Here is a 19,925-nt window from a genome sequence, read left to right on the forward strand (position 1 = left end):
ACAACCATCTTGCTTTCTTCTGTTCAGATTATTATTCCATTTAATCTTTTTCTTTAAGTTCTGGTGGTGGATCAGGTTGTTTGGAGAGAAGTATTGTAACTCATCTTCTGTTAATTTGGCACACAGATGAAATAAAAACTTTAGGAACTTTTTCATTCATTGGCTGCCCTATGTTGTCTAATTTTTGTGTTCCGGTTCCACAGGGATCAAGTATCACATTAAAAACCTGGATCTTTGCTCATTTACTAGGGAAATGGCACAAAATTGCAAATGTAGTTCCCTCTGATTTTGGTGGTAGATACAAAGTTAATCAGCAATCACATTCACTGTGTAAGCCCAATTACTATTTATCACCTGTAACTTTAACTGAAGAATAGGGGGGTGGGAGGCATTATTTGAAAATATTTATTAGTTACTTCCATAATAATCCACATTTTATATATTCAATAGGGCTGGGCAACGATTAAAACGTTTAATTGTAATTAATCGCATGATTTCCCTGATTAATCATAATTAATTGCATTGTAAATTCAATATCTAATAATGAATTCAAAAACAGTGTATAGTGCACTTTTATTGGAATGTTCTGCCATATGAACGAAAGTGCCATAACATCTGTCATGCAAACACTAAATCAGTACTTGTTATACAGTAATAGTTAAACACATATTTAGTGCAAATCAAATTTACAAAATGTAAATACAAAATTAAAGCTTATTGCCACTGTCAGGGCATTAAAGTGATACTCCGGGATGGAACAAGTTGGGTCCTATCACAAGGTTTAGGGCAGAAATTACCCCTACAGCAGTGATTTTGTGCAGCAGAAGCCCAGGGCGCTTGCACCAAACACCCCCTCCCTGCTCGTCAGACAGTTTCCTCTGCACTCAGACGGGGCCAATTTTTACTTGACCAAAAACACAAATAAACCAACTCCCACCGAAAAAATCTGATACCGGTCTGCATTCACGCTTTATTTAGAGAATTTTCAGCGCGTTACTTTCACACAAAAACACCGCTTAATAAGGCTCTAGTTCTCATCGTGTCTCTTCGTCCTGGCAGACTACCTACGTTTGTTTATATCTGGCACACCGTGCGCGCGAACTGATACACTAAGTGGCGAGCGCCTTTAAGTTCCGTGGCGTTGCCCCTCTTCTCCATGCTTGTTTTGGTTACTCATCGTGTTTTTCTGCCAATTTCACTTCCGGTTCCACCGCGGTCAGCAACAGACATTTACAAAGTAAAAGCATGTGAGCAACATGCACTAATGTGCGATATAATATTTAACGGGGTTAATAGATTGACGGGTTAACACGAAAATAACGCGTTAACTTGCCCAGCACTAATATTTAATAATCAATTCTTGTTCAGAAATCGGACACAATGAGCTAAAATTGCTTTATTTGGAGAAAGGTCTATTTGTGACTTACCTGTGTGTGATCAGTTACATCGTTTCTCTTGTAAACCATCAGTAGAACAACAGTCTCAAGGTTCATGTGCGGTGTGATGTGTGTAATGTTTCACCCACTCTAATCAGCATTTTTCTGCTTTGCTGCCCACTGCCTTTGCAAGTTTGTTGATGCCCCTCAGCCCTCCCTCAGCATTTGTTAGAATGGCAGCACTGGCATTCACCTGTGGCAGAGCCCACAGCAAATCAGCATGGGACCATTTGCATGTCTGACATGCCTGTCATGTTCCCCCAGGAGGGCTAGTATCACACTGTGTCACCTCCTCCTCATCCTTTCTTTTTATGTTACCCTGGTACCTCCCACCACCACGACTCCACTGCTCCTCACTGCCAGTGTCATCTCAAAAGGGCCCGCTTGGCAGACCTATTCCTCAGTTTTAGCTGCGGTATGGGAGAGCAATAACAACACGCCAGTCAGATATAAGAGCTCCTAATAGTACTCAATGAGATGACACAGCAGTCTAAGGCCTATTACGCTGTGAGAGCAGTTGGACAGATGGTGTGAGGAGAGGATGAAGTGAGACACAAGTGACTGAACACACAAAAAAAGATAAAGCCATTTTCATGGAGAGGAAGTGTATCAGAAGAATGGATGGACTGGGTAGAGGTGGTCTAAACCAGTAAGAAGTACACCAGCATTCTACAGGTGACCCAGACCCAGAATCCTGTGTTGCCAGCCTTGCTACCAGGGCTTGCTTGCACGCGTAAGGATGTGTGACAAGCTGCTCCAGAAACTGAAAACAGCCTCCCGTAGCCTGGTTCTTTACTTTTCTTTGATCTCTTGACAACAGCAAAGAATTGAAGTTGGCACATCAACTCAGCGAGGAGATTTAAAAGCCGGCAGAGGCTTTACCTCCTCACTTTGATTTGCGGGGTAAATGAAGGATTATTATAGATGAATCCAGCGTTATGGTTGTCCTCCAACTCTTCATGTTTGAACAAAACTAAACGAATGCCACCATCTCAACTGCCACAGTGTGACTTGAGAGGATGAATGAACCGTGATCACCATGACATGCACAGCAACATGTCAGGTTCAGGGGTGTATTTCTTCTGCATTTCAGCACTTATTATGGGTTTTCTTCTGAAGTTTTTGTCCAAGTGAATAAGGAAGTCTTTACAGCATGGGAAGGATTGAGCCAGGTCAGGGTCAAGCTGTGTGGGTCAGACTTCACCCCAACGTTAAACAGCTGGCCAATCGTCTCAGCTGAAATAACAGAACCCCCTCCACACTCTTTTTCTGTCTTTCTTCCATGGCACTGTCACTGGCCTCACTTGCTCTTTGCTCTCTTTGGCAATCATCGCCCTAATTGAGGCACTCTTGAGCCATGTTTATCACCGTAGCAACGTTACCCCAAGGATAATCATTGTCTCGTAGATTAGCATAACAACAGAGGAGAAGCTTTGCTTTAATTCCTCTAACACTGGACCAAGCTTCTTTGTGTTGGCTTGCCTGCTGGGTTGTTCTAACTGGGATTAAGAGTATGGGCTACTTGCGCCCGCCAGACCCCCACATTGTGCTCTGTTCCCCTGCTTGCGCACTTGAGTGAACCCTTTTCTGACTGCTGGATGTTTCCTAAATGGGAATCTGAAGTAAGCCCAAATTTTACCTCACTTTCGTAACAAGAATCCAAGCTGAATTCTCATGAAATGTCTGTTAAACTAAAGAAACACTTCCAAGATTTAGCCCAAGCCTCACAAGCTGAAAAAAAACATTTTTTTTTCAAAGAAAAAGGCAAAAATATCTTGCTGCCTTGTCTCAACAGAGCATGCTCTTGGGCTGAGCCATTGTGGATGCTACCAGCTAGTGTTGGTGGGTGACAGCCATGGGCTTTGGAGCTATATGCCAATGTGCCGTTCAGTATATTTACATACAGCTTAAGAAATCAGACTATGAGCTTAGCCAGCATAAGATCAGACTATTAAAATGCATGTAAACAGCTTAGTCAGACCGAGAACTGACTGAGCGTAGTTGGATTGACACACATAGATAATGTGATTGCTATCGGACTGCAGTTGGATTCGCCTTGACATTCAGTGTGAGCAAATTTCACCCGGAAGAGGAAGGAGATGACCATGATAATCAAGGTCCTATACCGCAACACAACAAACACCATGACACATATATACATAAAAACATATAGAGCTACAGCTGCATCCATCTCTACCACCGCAGTAAGAATATTTTAATACACACACAGATTCTCTTATCAAAAAGGTCGCAGCGTTGCCTATGAAATAAGATCCCCAACCATGACTTCACAATCAATTGTAGTTTAAAGGTTCCAACTAATCAGGAAACTCTGGTCTATAATATGAAGCCTGCAAAGAAGAGCTAAAAACAAAATGCAACTCTTTGAGAATCTGAATGGGACTGGCTGTAGAAACTTATTCACTCCAAGACAGAAAAGATGATTTGTACAGAAACAAATCAAACCAAAAAAACTAGAAAAGCACTAAGAGAGCGCAGACCTCCGCCAAGCATATTGTGATTGTCACGCAACACTCCGACCATTAATTGTGGAGTAATATACACATATGGTGAAAACGGCCCGATCTCACAATGATAAAGAATCCTTTGAAAAAAATCCTGGATCCAGATGGTGATCTGGATCCCCTCCAAAATTAAATCAGTTCTTCCTTATCCCATTTTGAACATTTCCGGAAAATTTCATCAAGATCTGTTTGTAACTTTTTGAGTTATGTTGTTCACAGACAAACAGACAAACTCTCCCAAAAACATAACCACCTTGGCCGGGGGTAAACGTGTCAACAGCCTGGGTCAAAAGATAAATTTGGTCTGAATAGCTCAATTACCTATCGGCACTCACTGTAAGGTGGGTGAATTTTTCACAACTCTTTAATTTCTGAAGATTAACCTCACAACTACAATGAGGCTAAAGGCCTGCTTCTTTACCTCAGTGAAACTCAAACAAAGGTAAGTTGAGTCCAGGATTTTCAGTAACCCTTTACTCATACCCATAAGAAATCTGATCATTTTTGTATTCAGCTTAATATCACATCAAAGTACTGCTCAGTATAACATGCTGCTCTGCCATTTTTTTACGCCAGTTGTGGAGACATTACCCAACTAATGCACCCAGCTGCTTGCTTCATAACAAACCTTGCCAGGAGATACTATGTTCTTTTGGTGGTAAGCTCATAGCTTGATGTGTCTCGGGGGAGAGTCGTCTAAAAGGTTTACTTCTTTACTGAATAGCCACTGCTAAAGGTGGAGCGAACAGTTCTAATGGAGCTCACACTCCTCACTCTTGGTCTCTCTTTGAAGACTCTCATTTCTTTGAACTTTGTTGTAACACAAGAAAGTGACAGAAGTAGTTATTTTCTTTGCTCCACACACCCAAACCAATCCCTTCTTGAAGTGGGCTTGTTATTTGAATAGTCAGTTTTTGAAAGCTGCAACATTAGTTGGATGCAGTCTCTTAACTCCGACTTTTGAAGGTTACGGGGGAGGCAATTTCACATGATCCCAAAAGCACTTAATTCAAGGCATACTGCAGCTTTCATCTTCACTGGTAATCATCAACTATTAGACGCCTACTGTATACAAAAAAAAGAAAACTAATGCTTCACATTATCAATTAAAATCATGACACATTGAACTTGTGCGCAATACTGCTGCTAGTTTGATGAAAAGTGAGTCACAGTTGGTAGCAAGTGGGTTCTGGGTTGGCGGCAAATGCAGGGACAGGAGGCAGGCATGCAGCAGGAGCGAGCCACGCTGTTCTGCTCCAATCCATGGATGAGGTGCAGCGGGGGGACACTGGATGTACGCTCTTGTCTGTTTCTGCTGCCAGACAGGGAGCAGGAGGGTGACAGGGAAAGACACAGGGTGGAGCTGGGGCAACCGCTGACCCTGAAAGTACACGTAATTAAGAGGAGTAATAATAAAAAGGTCTTGGCTCTGCTTCCCTAATATGCGCGGTAAAACGCTCAAGAAATCAGTCAGTGGTATGTGGGTGGGCAAATTTATTTTGTGTGAGTGAGAGATAGCAAGAGAGGGATGCACAAATCATCTATCTCCATGGAAGATTTCTGTGGTAAGGCATTCTGTGTCTCTCAAGCAAACAAGTGGTGAAGCGTGCAAAAGGAATTTCAGGCTCCCTCAAAGAGATGACCATACGAGTGTAAGGGAGCTCTTTTAAAGGATGATCAGAGTCGCTACGCTTTAGCACAGACAGAAAAACCTTCCTTGTCTTGCAGCTGATTTATTTGGTGGGTTTGTGGTTTCACACTTTTTCTAGTATGTGACATTATCTCAGGGTGTTTTCCTTTGCCAGGCTTCTTTCCAGGCTTAATGTGTTGCATTTAAAGCTACCAACCCCAGCAGCCAGCAGTGTTTATTCAGCTGAACTTACTGTGAAGGAACGGCAAGGCCATGGCGATGTGACACAGCCGGCAGCTCTGAATAACATTTCTCTGATTTAATCCGAGCGACATTTTCGTACCCTTGCGATCGTCCTGTGACCCGCGTTTTTGTCTTATTTTCCCAACAAAACAACATAATGGGATCTAAATAACCAACAACACTGTGGGCTACTCGTCCGTGGTAAACCTCAAATGGGCGAGTGGTGTGGGGGAGGGGGTGGGGGGCGAGTCGCAGCGTGGTAGGCAGGCTGCAGGAGCAGGTGACATCTGTGACCTGGCACAACAGCAGTGGATGCTGGACACATGCTCCTTCTTCAAAGGCGAACCCTTTCGCTTCACTGGGCCCATGCCCACATGCACAGACTCCAGCACACGCCAACACACAGACACACTCGAAATACTTCATCTCAATGAATCCTCTGTACATAATTTATCTCATACCTTTAGAGTTCAACAGCCAGAGAAATATCCTCCTACATGGTGTTGTCATCTACTTTTGGTAAAATTTTTTCCCTTTTTTTCTTTCCTTTTAGACTCTTGACCTACTCTCTGCAAGCTGCTAGCTGCTACTGTGTGAACATGACAGACTGCTGAACATCAGGATCATCAGCTTACAGAAAATGACCTCCTGATGTGAGCAACTGAGAGCTGATACTAGGTCAGTTTTTTCCTACTTTACCCAAAAAGTATTTTGGAAAAAACATTTACAGCCACTCTGAAACAGCACACTCACACACACACTTCACATACAGTACACCTCATTGACACAGAATGAACGAGCCAAAGTTGGAGCTTCTTCCAGCTACACAAAATTGGTAATCAGATGATTGATCTTTCTTGCTGGGTTATTAACCCATTATATTTACCACACCATTAACTGCACATTAATTGAACAGTTAATTAAAACAAAGGCCTCAGTTTCTCCCACTCAAACTTTCCCCCACTGTGCTGTAGACCATTATATACAGCTGAGAGACAAATATTACAGCAAAGGACAGACTGTGAAAACACTTCCCCTCCATTTCCATTCCCTCAGATAATCCAATTTACTCCCTTTTCCAATTTTTAGTGTATTTTTTTCTTTCTATGCTGCTCTCTGTGTTTTATAATACAGTTTTACATTCCACCATATTGCCCAAGCCTTCCCCTCCCTCTCCCTGGAGGGAGTGGGCTCCTCCTGGTTTCTCGTTGCATCCTGATAGCACAGACGCTCCCTCTTATGTCTCTTATCTCCTCTCATCTCCTGCAGTAAAGTCGCTCTCTGTTTGTTTTATGCTTCCTGCCAGTTTTTCCTTTTATTTTTTATTTTTTTCCCCTCTCTTTCTCTCTTGCTCTTTTTGGTGACGCCCTCGCCTCAGTGCTGTGTGGGATGGATCAAATATGTCAGAATAAGTTAATGGCGAGCTGACCTGCCTCCTGACCCCCGCCGTTTATCAAATTCCATCATAAACTGTAAAGCCAGATACCCCCTCTCCCTTCCCTCTTTTCTGTGAGGGGTATAGATTTGTTGCTCCATATCTCTGGCAGTGCAGAACTCTGCTTGCTTATTGCTGTTGACAGAGTGTGTGTCCGGTGCAGGCTACGCTTGGCTGCATCAGGGTAATGCTGATAGGCTAGCTCAGATCCAACAAACAAACAACATATATTGCATTGGAAGCAGAGAGGGAGGTTATAGCCAAGGGGCCCCTCAGTGTATGTTTGTTTGTAGACTTGTGTGGTTTTTGTGCATGATTGTGTTAGTGTGCGCATTGACCTATAATCCAGGCAATACTGCAAGATGCAGCAGACCCAGACTGTGACAGACCTGCTCTAACCAGGCTCAAGGCAGTGTGGAAATAACAGCAAAGTTGACTTTGTCAAAACCAGAAACAAGTCAAAGCCAGGACTGTGAACAAACTTCTGTACACTTAATGCAGATTTGCATGTTATCTAGATGTGGCAGGGTTGTAGGGCTCAGGTCAATGGCATGCATCCTTTTGTTCCTGAATCCACTATTTCCTGTTTAGTAAAACTCGATCAATCATAATTTATGGCCTCAGTAGACAATCCCATTTCTATAACCATCTTGTAGAAAAAGATCTTTATAGGTCTTGGGTTTGTTTTGTTTGTTTTAACTAGACAGAGACCGATATGGATTTTTCCGGGCTGATACCAATACCGATTATTTGTAATCAAGGAGGCCGATAACCGAATATTTTAAGGCGATATTAATTTGCAGTCAAAGTTCAAATACTGGTGTCAAAATGTTTAACAATACAAACTCCAACACTTAACTTCATTCAAAAACCTCTACGCATGAGCTCATTAAACGGCTCCCAGGCTCAGCAGCGTGTTTTAAAAAGTAATATGACAACTTTAAAAAATAATAGCTGAAGTTTTCTACAGTAAAAAAGTGTTCCAAAATTTTGATGTAACTACAATAACTGTAATAACTGCACTGCTGATTGGCTGTTTCCCAAGCCATGGCTCTGCTTGTAACCAGTCAGATGGTACTGTGGGTGGGACAGTGCTGGGGACTGAGTAGTGACTGCAGACAGCGGAGCGGCTGCATCAGAGCCACAAAAACGCAGTTTTAAATGTGTTTCTTATCGACCGCTATATTAAAAAAAGGCCGATGCCGATATGCCTCAAAATGCCAAATATCGGCCCTGATAATCGGTCTATCCCTAGTTTTAACAATAATATTATCACTTCTTAAATCTAACAAAAAGTAAATGTTACATTCGGATAGGTTAAATTATGATCCTTTTAAATCTTGTTCACTTAGTTCACATACTTAATGACAATCTTTTACTCTTCATCCTCAGGCCTTACACTTAGTGACATCATATTTCTTTGGCAGTTGTTTATTGTCACTGCTGCATTGATAACCAGGCGTCATAAAAGGCTTCAAAAAGTCTTCTTCACTTGTTTGTGAACTTGTCCTACTTTTGTGCAACTTGGCCACGTCACTCAGTCTTTTATCGTCTGTGCTCCATAGCGGTGAGTGACAGCTGGCCCCAAGTCAAAACTAATTCTGCTTTACTTCAAAAATGTGTCCCTTGTCAGACTGAAATAATCACAATTACGAGTGTTAAAAGTAACAAATAGGATTTGGGATTTTGATGATTTGAGGTAGAAGTCTCTCCCCTCATGCTTATTATATTTAGGACAGACGTTCAACAAATGAGGCCGACTCAGAAAAATACATCAAATTTACCCTTCCAATCAATCTGTGTGCTATCTCTGGGTCAGTTCAACAACAAACAAAGAAGTTCCATCTTGTGTTCAATCTCTGTCTGTTGGCTATAATGAACACTTTGATGAATTGAGTGAATTAGCTTCAGGATGATGATCAAACTACTCAGTCCAAGAAGTGTGCTGAGCTTACACCAATCAGGAAGAGTTAGCCTGCACCATTGTTTCCTCAACAACTAGAGTATTTCAGGTTTAGACAGGTAGAGTTGCTCTCTCAACTCTGATTTAATATGACACCATTGCTGGACACAAACACACTGGAACAGCTGATTAGACACCAGCTGTCTCTTCTTTTGTTTTAATCTAACATAACTTATGTCAAGCAGAGCTAATGGCCTTATTCACTCCAAACCTGCCCAAATGGTAGACTTTATAAAAAATGTTTGTAGGCTCTTAGACATAACCCGTCTCTTTCTGACACCGAGTTTTGAAGCTCGTCAACAGGGACCATGTTAGAAATCCTGAGCTAAAGAGGAGGGCATTTAGCCTCTTTGCAGACAGCTACAGATGACCTGTCTGCTTGACCTTATACGGACAAAACTTGTACGTTTAACACATTTAACAACTTTAGAAATCAGGACTTACAAAAAAGTGTGTGACAGTTGAAAAATTAGCTATTAATTTTAGCACTCCCTCACAGATATATTTTTAGACTAGAGGTTCTTGTTTTGTTGAAGCTTAAAAAAAAAGAAAACATCTGACAAACGCCAGTAATTTTGACCTCTTATTAGCAAGGGGCAACATCTGGTTTAGAAGAATGAAGCCCATGCGGAAGGGCTAAAAGTTGCAGAAAGCCGGACACCACGTACACAACAAGCCAAAAAACAGACTTTTATGGCAATAAAAAGCGCATTGACAGCATGGTTCAAAAACATCTTGGATCTAAAATGCTAATTTGGTAACTGGTTGTCCAATCAGAGACACAGCACAGCTTATGTGACTGACAGGCACCCTATAGCTGTTAGAAAGGAAGCTCAAAGCCTGAGTCTTATTCATTTAACTGTTTAAGGAACAGACATTTAACGTCATGGAAACTATGTCCATATTTTATACAGTAAATGTTTGCGAGCAGCAGCCTTTAATTGAACAGGGAAGACATTTTTCATTTGTTGAACAATAAATTAAATTGAAAATAAGAAATATGTAACCTACATTACTTAGCCCTATAACATGAAACACATCATAGTTGATGCATGAATTTCAAAGGCAGCCATCTCATCAACATGTGAAATAGTTCCCTTAAAAACCTGTTCAAAGTGTAAAAAAGAAAAAAGTATTCTACACCCTATATAATATCATACCACAGCTGAAGTTGTGTTTTGACCCTTTTAAAAATGGCGGCTTCATTAAATCACTTAATTTTTTTTACAGAAATCATTTATATTTTTTAAGAAGTTGCAGCAAGAATAACATCTGAAGTGTTACTTATTTTTGGTTGTGATACAAAAATATATCATAAGCAAAATGTTGTAGCAATAGCAATACTTTTGAGGATTTTGATTAAATGAGTTAATAAACATCCAAGTTCCATTTTTTTTGTAACTTTTTTGATGGGCCAGGCTTTGCAGGAATATAACTTGAAAATGTGTGTTATTAGCCTGTGCTATTTTAATCTTTTTACTGAAGAAGAAAATAACTGACTAATTATAAACAGGGTTTATTTCAAGTCTTTGTCTCTATAACCGTACAGTCACATTCATACCTGGTCTAATAGCAAGATGTTCTTAAGACAGCTTTAATGAGAAAACGCTTGTCCATGACGGTGAAGGTACCTTTTTACCAAGCTAAGCAAATAATGTGTATAAGTGATTCATTTGAAAGAGCTGACTACAGGATAATAGCACAGAGAGCAGAAAAGAGCACTAAGCCTTGAAGAGGAAATTCAAGGTGACTCTTTGAAGAAAAGCAGTTAGATATTGCTGAATATTCACACTTCTGTACACAGTACCTTTAACCTTACAAACAGCTAGATTAAATAAGAAATCATTTCCTTTTTTCAAGGATAAACCACGGAACATGCAATTAAAGGTGTTTTCTCTGGTATCTGAAATGGAAACCTTTTTTTCTGATGCAGGGTAGAAGATGTCCTAACAACCAATTCTGATTATTACAGATCCTGTATGAGCACACTGACATGCAGTGAAGAACAGGATCATATCTGTTATAATTCATCCATTTTACTTTCATGTATCTCAAGTAGAAAAGTATTTCTGAACATTTTAGAACACCTTTTTTCACCTGTCTTCTTATCAAAAGATTTGATTTGTCTAGCCACCTTTCTGCCCATCCACACTGTTAAGCCTCACGTCAACACAGGTCTTTGTTGTCCCGCTCTAACCCTAATGCAAATGCCTCCTTCTGTCTGCCTGAAACAGCAGAAATGCTTCCTTACAGCGCGTTTACCCTTGGCTTTATTGTGAACTCGGCTTGAAGGTAAAGGTTGTGAAGGATTCTGTCAAAGTTTGTGTTTTGGTCCTCTTGGGTAGAGCAGAGATTTCATTCATCCGGGTTTATGTAGGAACCCTCTGCGCATGTTATCATCCAAGACTTGTTCCTATCCCGAAAGATTATTGCATCACTTTTACAGATCACATTTGTCTTGCATTGGAGGGTTTGTGCCTGGTTCATGGGATGAAAACAAACTGACAGTCTTTCTCTTCTATTAGTTCTAAACTCCACTACTCTCACAGCAGAAACTGAAATCTTTGTCTTAGTTTGAATAAAAGTTGTCTTACTTGACTTAATATGAGCCACAATCCCTGACAAGACGAGAAAAACATATTTCAGGATAAAGACAAAATTAATGGCTGAGTTGCCTGTAAAGAGTAAAAAAACTGCCTGTGGGGTAGGAAAATGTTCTTGTCAGGTTTGCTGAAATAAGAGTAATTTCTTAATACAAGAAACTAAACAAGTCAATTTTTCTCACCCTTATGGCAGATTTCTTCTCCATACAAGCAACTCAGACGTCATTTATGTCTTTAGATATCTTGGAATAAGACTTCTTTCTGAACTTGTCAAGTTTGTTTTTTGTAGTTTTTGTGAATGCTCATGCAGATGACACACCTAATTTTATATGTGCAATACTTCTCCAATGGACACACAGTAGACACACAGTGGTCAGGTGTGTGTGTAAGGTAGCAGCCTGCTCTCTGTTTGGTCCTCGGCTTCCACCAGCTCTCCAGATGGCCTCTGGTTTAGCACCCCGCCTTGTGCCCACAAAACACTCCTCTTGTCCACATCCCACAGCTCACTGTGACACAGTGTGTAGTTACAAAATAGGTGAAAGATGTCCTGCACAAATATCTTCATTAGTTATTGATCTCATAGTAATTACAGTTAAGTTCTGGCAGAACTTCAGAGAGTGGAAGTAGTTTGAATGGGATGAGAGAACACTTGTTGAAAGAAGATCAAAAGACTCACATTAAAGATGTTTTTGCACATCAAACGGTAGCTTAAGACATTTCAGATCTTTTTTTATAAATGTGTCAAATTATCCTGACACAGTGCACTGTTGAAAGTGCATTTCTTCTTTAACATACTTTAAAAATTCGTTTCTGCATTTGATTTAGCCTTTTAAAGCACAAAGAGGAATACATTATGCAAAAAAAAAAAAAACAAGAAAATAAATGAAGTGTAGGCAGTTGAGTCTTTTTTTGTAATCTATTAAAGAACTTGAAAGCAGCCTTGTTTAAATTTGAGCAAAGCAACAGGTGTTGCCACATTAATCAAATCTTTGTTGTTTTTTTTCTACATTCAAAGACTATTTCAAGTGTACTCAAAAAGGAATAATCACCAACAGTTTTCTTTGTGCAGCTTTTCACCTGTGAAGGACCTGCCAAATGCTTATTTGTCTTATAATAAAAATAAAAGAGCTTTTACAAAGTACCTGCAGAATGAAATGCTCCAGCATCAGATAAATCATCTACAAAAAAAACAGAAAAACAGACATTTATTTCTTCAAAACGCAGATCAATAAATTATTCAGTGAGAATCTGCTGAGGATGAGAGCCCGTTTTCTCAAATATGTAGTTTTTTGTCTGACACTCATGCAGCAACTTAAATCTGCTCAGGCAATTCAGCAGTAGAAGCAGGCGTTTGTTTTGTTCTGGTGCTACGCGGGAGCAGATTGGACAGCGTGTGCTCTGCTCGTGGGTGCATGTGGTCGTCGAGGAATGGAGGGAGAAAGGAGGAGGGGGGGGGTTATTTGTCCTCGGCCAGACCACTTGTAGTCACAATATCATCCCAGTCTTTTAATTCCATCCCCCGTCATCTTGCCTTTCAGTCATTATTGCGCAGAGATTCAGCTATTGAAAAGCCGTATTCCCATTTGCTCTCTGAACCTCTTTTCATTAACGTGCTTCATTCACTCCGAGTTGTTCTCTATTAATACACGCCTCCGTTCACCCCCGGGTGGGTTCCTCTGTACTGTACGTACAAACACCACATTCGTCGTCCCTATCATGATCATCCCTCCCTGCCCTCTCCCTCTCTTCCCTCTCAATCTTTCTTCTCATCACCATGTGCTCTCAGTAGTCTTCCTCCCCCTCCTCTTCTTCTTGCATTTCTGTCTCTCCCTGCCTGCCTCCGTCCTCACTGCAGGGTTGAATCATCCCTGTTTCTGCTTGCCTTGTCACGTTTACTCCCCCCCTTCCTCCCTGCACGTCCGTCCAGGCCTCATCACACGGCGATGGCGCTAGTCGTGCTGACATCTCGCCACAGCGCTAAGGGCCTCTGATGTCCCTGACGCTAGCTGCTGACCTGTCCCTCACTCCTCAAAGCACTGACATCATCAAAGTGGGACACAATTCTGCCCCGGGGGCTACTAATTGCCAAGTATGGTATAAGCCACGTTTTCATCCATGACATTTCCAGATAAGAAGAGGAAGGAGACAGGGGATTTTTTTAACATCTTTGTCGTCCTTTTCTGTTCCTGCCATCAAAGACACATTCTAGCCGGCTGCAGATTTTAAGTCCTTTCATAAAGTTTGGATCCTCCCGTCTCCTTGCTCGGTATTATCAGGCTGTCATCAGAGAGAGGTACCACATCAGCAGAGCCTTCACAAGGGAGCCCCCGTTTCTCCACACGCTCTACTTCAAACAACAGATCACACGTATGTGCACAAGCACATTCCAAGCAGCAGAACCTGAACCCTTGATGCACACAAATGAAAGGCCCTGCCTCCTTCTCGGTGGAAAATTAAGTCATGGACCCTTCCGCTCGTATTGTCTGACAGACAAGCCTAGTGAGGGAAGGAGTCAAAGTGTGTAGCCACGAGCAGCAGCACAATGTAATTCTACAACAAACTTATGCAAATGAAGTCCAACAATTCCCAGGCTCATTAAATAAAACATGACCCAGGACAAAAGCCTGCTTCTACTGTAACCTTGGATATTCATAATGAGCATTCTTTTCTGATGTGGAGGAAGGAGATGTTGACATGAACTGACTTCTTGGGTTTGCGCTGTTATTCTGCTATATTATGAGCTTGTCTTGACTCCATATATCGAAGACAAGGACGGCGGACTGTGGTCACACTAATTGTGACCTTGTGCGACGAAAATTCTCTTAGTGTTGGTATGCTGATCTCATTAAGGAAGCATTAAGGATTGTCGCTAACCAGAATCATGAAATCTACATTGTTCGAAGTTGTCTTTCTGTTCTGCGTTGAATCTGTATAGCTGTAAAAAGCTAACCATGGGGAATCCTGCCTTGTCTGAAAAGACTTCTTCATTTAAAACACTGAGTGATACGTTGGGGTCAGGGATAAAGAAAATAAAGAATAAATTGTAAGCAGGCTGCCGGTCCGTCCGGATGTCACAGCTATCTTATTGTAAGCTTAGCCGTACTAGTCACTACCAGGACTGCATCCTACACATGGTGAAAACAGATGGCACAAGAAAGAGCTTCACAGCTGCACAGTAAATACACATTGTGGACTTAGCTGAACTCAGTGGAATTTATTACAGAAGAATTCCTTTAAAGTCCATGGTAGAGACCCCAAAACAGAATGTGTCTATTATACTGCGATATCACAGCACATTTTACAGTCAGTGTGCCCCAGTTGTAACAAAACGGCAACCCTGGTCCAGAAATATGAAGCCTATATGTGGAAGTGCTAAAACTAATAGTTCTTTATTGATGTAGTGTTTTTAATATATGAATGTATCATATGGAGTTGGATTGAAGCTGCGAGTGTTTCCGCCGAATACACAGGTTTGGTACTATCATTAGTTAGCTTTCAGGGTATTCACATTGCTTCACATTAAATCTTTTCCAATAGTCCTAAACAGTAGTCTTTATGGGAAGTCATGCTGTCATGGAAACAGGAATCTATTATATCCACACAGTGACCACCAGTGTCGAAGAGCAAAAAGAACAAGTGTTTAGTGTTTTTAAGATGTGTAAAAACAGCCAGTGGAGAATGTTACAATAGTTAGCACAACGTAGCTTTGGTAAAAGTTTGGGATGAGACCTGGTTTTTCAAATATCACAGCCAGGGTTGGGTACCTTTCACATTTGAAATGATACAGTACTGATGCCTGGTACCTAGCAATCAGTATTGGTACTCAGCGGTAACGGTTTTTGATCATTTTATGTGTGTTTATGTGGTAATAATTTGTTTAATAATAAAGCTCTACAGTTCTACAGTTTCATTAAGCAGACGTTTTTGTCCGAAGCGACATACAACATTAGCAAGAATTTTGACAGAAAGGAAAACCTTAGTTAGTGCAACAAAGTGCTACAGGTTATTTGGCTGTAGGCGCCGCCATTCAGAGCAAGATCCCCCCCCCCGTGTAGACTAGTGTAGCCATAACCAACCACAAGTAATTGTTGCTAAAATAAAGTTCAACCTTCAACAAAATTCCATGATCGCTGCCAAATATTCACTTAGATCACTGCCCCTGAGAACAAAGAGGAGAAGGGTCAAACTATCAGAGAGCCATCTACTGTTAGCTCTCATTATGATGATTGGTTTTTAAAACAATCTTAAGGTGCACGCATCTAAATCTCTCTTTTCATTAGCTTGATTTTAATGTGATATAACTTCCAAATGGTTGGAATGGAGCATCTGAAAGCTGTTAGCTTTTTGCTATTTGGTAACAAAATACCATCCATAAAAACATTCAGGTGTAAAGACGTTTCAAATAGGATGAGACAGCATAAGAGCCAGTTAACAGTAAAGCCTAGTATAAAGTAATAATAAAGTTGTCATGAGACAACTCTTAATTTGATTGCATGTTTCAGTGTACTACATGCTGCAATATAAAATCATACGCTAGGACACCAATGATTACCCTTTTGGAGAGTACAGTGTCTAAGTACAAAGGTGCATGAACCTTATCACTGTGCCATTGATGAGTTGCACTGTGTAAAAGCTTTCATGTTCTTAGTTCTTTATTTGAATTAAGCATGATCCCTCTGACTCCAAAGCTGAAACATTAGGTTCCGCTTTTTTGACATCAACAAGAAAAGTTTCCTGTAAGTGGATGAGTCATAGCTGATGGAGTTAAAAGGTCACCATGTTGCAGATACCTGCCTTGTTTTTTCTGTCCAACAAAATGTTGATTTATAATTTAAATTCATCAGAACAAAACGTTTGCTGCCTCTACACTGACATTTAGTTAAAACCATGGCTGGCTAATGTACAAAGAATGATAATTATAGCTCGTTGAGTGATTAAAGTGGTTGTACTAGGTGCGTCATTGGTTTTATTTTTTATTTTAAAACTTGGCATTTAAACTACACTGCATTGATTTCCTTTTTTTACCCCCCTGAGAGGTTTCATCAGATTCTCTCTGAATGATCCAAAGCTCAGCTCACTTTGCTCCTGATTTTGACTCTAACACTTCTAAAGTAGTTGTAAACTCTTGAGGGAGGTGGGCTGAGAAGCCAGGATTAGATCCCTCCACTGATCTTGGTGATCCCCGTCCAATAGAGCAGACAGCGAGGCGAGGAGAGAGAGAGGAGGAAAAAAAAGACCATTTAGATGAGGCCATGCTGATCCATCGCCCAGAGTGACGGGTGAGAGCTGCCCAAAGAGGACCAGGACTGTGACAGGCAGTGTTCATTAACGCTCCAGCCTCTGCTGTAGAGTCCAATCAAGGGGCTCCACACACAAGCACCCTCAAACACTCTCTCTCACACTCACACACACACACTCACACATATGGCTATCCAAGCAATGAGACAGGCGGGTCTAAGCGTGGGCACTGATGGCTTCACTGCCTCAATTGATGGGTGCTTAGAGGGGGAGTGAAAAAGGAGCGCTGGAGGATCGAGAGGAGGGGGTCTGCTAGCGAGTCTGAGAGAGAGATGGAGTAGCAGGGTCTGCTCCTGTAGATGGCTCTCTGATAGCTCGAGCTTTAGCACCACTTCTGCTCAACATGCAAAGCCCTTACATTAACCCACATGCTGCCCAGCTGTTTCCATTAAACGCTGCAGTCCTGAAAATCTCTTAAGCTGCCACAGATACACTACAACCCTAATAAAGCCTGCTCTCTCCCTGGTGCTGAGTTTCCCTGCTGAAGAGCTGTGTGGTATTTTACAGAAATTAGGCATTTTGCCAGGGCGTGTATCCAGAGTGAGTCACAGCAAGGGCAGCCATAGAAATAGTTTATAGTTGTTCATTCCCAGCATTAGAAGGAACCGATACTTCATGAAAATCAGTCTGCGCAAGAAGCCGGCGTATCTGGCTGAGTGTGTCGGACTCTAGCAGGCGCAGAGATGTGTCTGTCACAGCACCGTGACTGTTTGTACTGTCATTCAAATGTTTACCTGCCAAATACCCATCGGAAATGTAATCAGCAGTGTGTGCATTGATCGTAAGCCTGTTTGGTGGTGTGATTGACTCAAACGCTGGACAAACAGGCAGAGAGGCTGCAAGCTTTCTCCTTAGATAAAAAAAGGACAAACGCTGACCAGAGGCGTGTCCGCTGTGATCTGTCCTTGACCCAGCTGAGAGGGAAGAGGAGGAGAAAACAAGCCCCATGCAAAATAGAGGATGAGAACAGCCAGTCTCATTCAGTTATTGTAAGAGGCGAGAATTATTCAGCAAGGACGAGTTCACTTTAATAGTTGTGATTATTTCCTGAGTGCTGTTTGTGTTTTAAATCTAGTCCCTCTCTTTGCAGGGGATCATTTAATGAGAGTGTTTAATATTGCTGTTTTAATGCTGCATTAAGCCTGTTTAACCACTGAACAGTCATGTATTGTTCAGATATGGTCCACAAAAAAAGTTTTCTCAAATAAAGACAGAAAAAGGAAGAGAGATAAACACAGACACTTCCCTTTTTTTTTCAAAGTTAGCTCAATCATAGTTCCCCAAATGATGCAGCTGGAGATCACCTCAAATCTGCAAGGTCTTGGCCTGATGCAATTTTACAAAATGGATTATTGATAAGATCTTCAATCAAAGTGCATGCAAGTGAAAGATTTTTAATTTCACATTGACAGCAAAATGTTAAATCTGAGCGAAAATGCTTAAACCCCCAGAGAGAATTTTATTGGTTCAAAAATTGTTCTAATACTGTTAAAACTCCTGCTTTCTCACCATTTAATATACCAAGACAATTATTCCATTCATCTAATTGGTGTTATGAATATTAAGAGCCTTCTCAGAGTCATGTATACTGGTTTCATCTGTCATTCTGCCTTTTTCTTAAAAAGGCTCAGCAAAATGCACCAGTCAATGTTTCCTCACTCCACCTCTCTCTGTTTTACTCCGATCATGCTCCTCCGAAGATTATGTGTGATCACACCAGACAGCAGGAACCAGGAACAGGACAGATGAGAGACATGTGATGTCTTGTATGCATGAAAGCAGTTTTATGTGTTCGTTTGACGTGTCACATCCGACATGTCTGCCTCCTCCAGAGTGTAACCCCATGAGCTGACGGCGCTGAAAACACATCAGGTTTTGCTCCATCAGGAGCTCGGTGTCGAGCCGGGGATAATGAATTCCAGGAGGCTGAGCATGCTAACAAGTTCATTATTCCAACTCGGTTTAGGAGTAATTACCATTTTGCATCCAAAGCTATTCAAGTCTGGGTTTCTCTTGTCAAATTAAGCCAAGTGTGAACTCAGATAAATATTTGCATAAGTGCAAATGCACCGGGTGCTCCTCTGTGACAGCCAGAGATAGGTGCCGCCATATTGGATTTTTTTTCCTCCTCACACCTTCAGTGCTGGCGGTGGTTTGTTAGAATTCACACATATCCAGGAGCTGAGCTGCAGGAGGCACGACTGATTAGCTTCCCAGGTTTCTGGATCTAATGGTTAGAAAATCACAGGGAAGCCTGATATGAACTTAAAACACTCTTTTTATGCTAGTCCTGTCTCTCACAGGCTGTTTTCTTATCTTTGCATGATATTGATATGACATGATCCTTATATGCAGCCATGCGTTACGCCTACATCAGATAAGCCAACTCATTTAGGTCTCAGAGGAACATCATTAATTATAAAAGGATACAGCCCTCGGTTGACTGTGTTGGTACACTTACTCTCAGACTTCTCTGAGAGCAGACACATGAGTGAATGTGCAAATGGATCCACTGCATGTGTCAGAAACTTCCTATGCATCATTTAACAATTTTTCTCAGAAGTTGTCCAATCAGTTTAAGCGAAAAGATGGACGTCAGCACATTCATTTTTATGAGCTTTGATGTTAAAAGCAGGATTTGGCCGGTTGCCCTCACAAATCTCGATTTCACAGGACTGGGCACATTTCTGAAAATGATGAAGAGGTTTTGCAACAGTGTTTTTAATTTACAAATTAATATGTGGTGGATATTTATTTGGTATTAATCTCCTTAAAAGTTAATTTTGTTCTGT

General features: G+C 41.2%; 1 protein-coding gene across 2 annotated transcripts in view; it reads left to right on the top strand.

Annotated features, from left to right (window-relative positions):
• The window catches only part of fut8b (fucosyltransferase 8b (alpha (1,6) fucosyltransferase)), a 115,989-nt gene that overhangs the window by 15,437 nt on the left and 80,627 nt on the right, over positions 1 to 19,925 (top strand). Inside the window, exon 2 of one of the 2 annotated variants that reach the window (XM_074685802.1) lies at positions 6,388 to 6,512. The exons of the other annotated variant lie outside the window; for it this stretch is intronic. The gene's annotated coding sequence lies outside the window, so the exon portion shown is untranslated. The remainder of the gene's footprint in view (positions 1 to 6,387; positions 6,513 to 19,925) is intronic. 2 annotated transcript variants of the gene reach the window in all.

This window comes from Halichoeres trimaculatus, unplaced genomic scaffold, assembly GCF_033239565.1.
Source record: "Halichoeres trimaculatus isolate MK-OKI-2021-1 unplaced genomic scaffold, fHalTri1.1 fHalTri1_scaffold_13, whole genome shotgun sequence".
Lineage (NCBI taxonomy): Eukaryota > Metazoa > Chordata > Actinopteri > Labriformes > Labridae > Halichoeres > Halichoeres trimaculatus.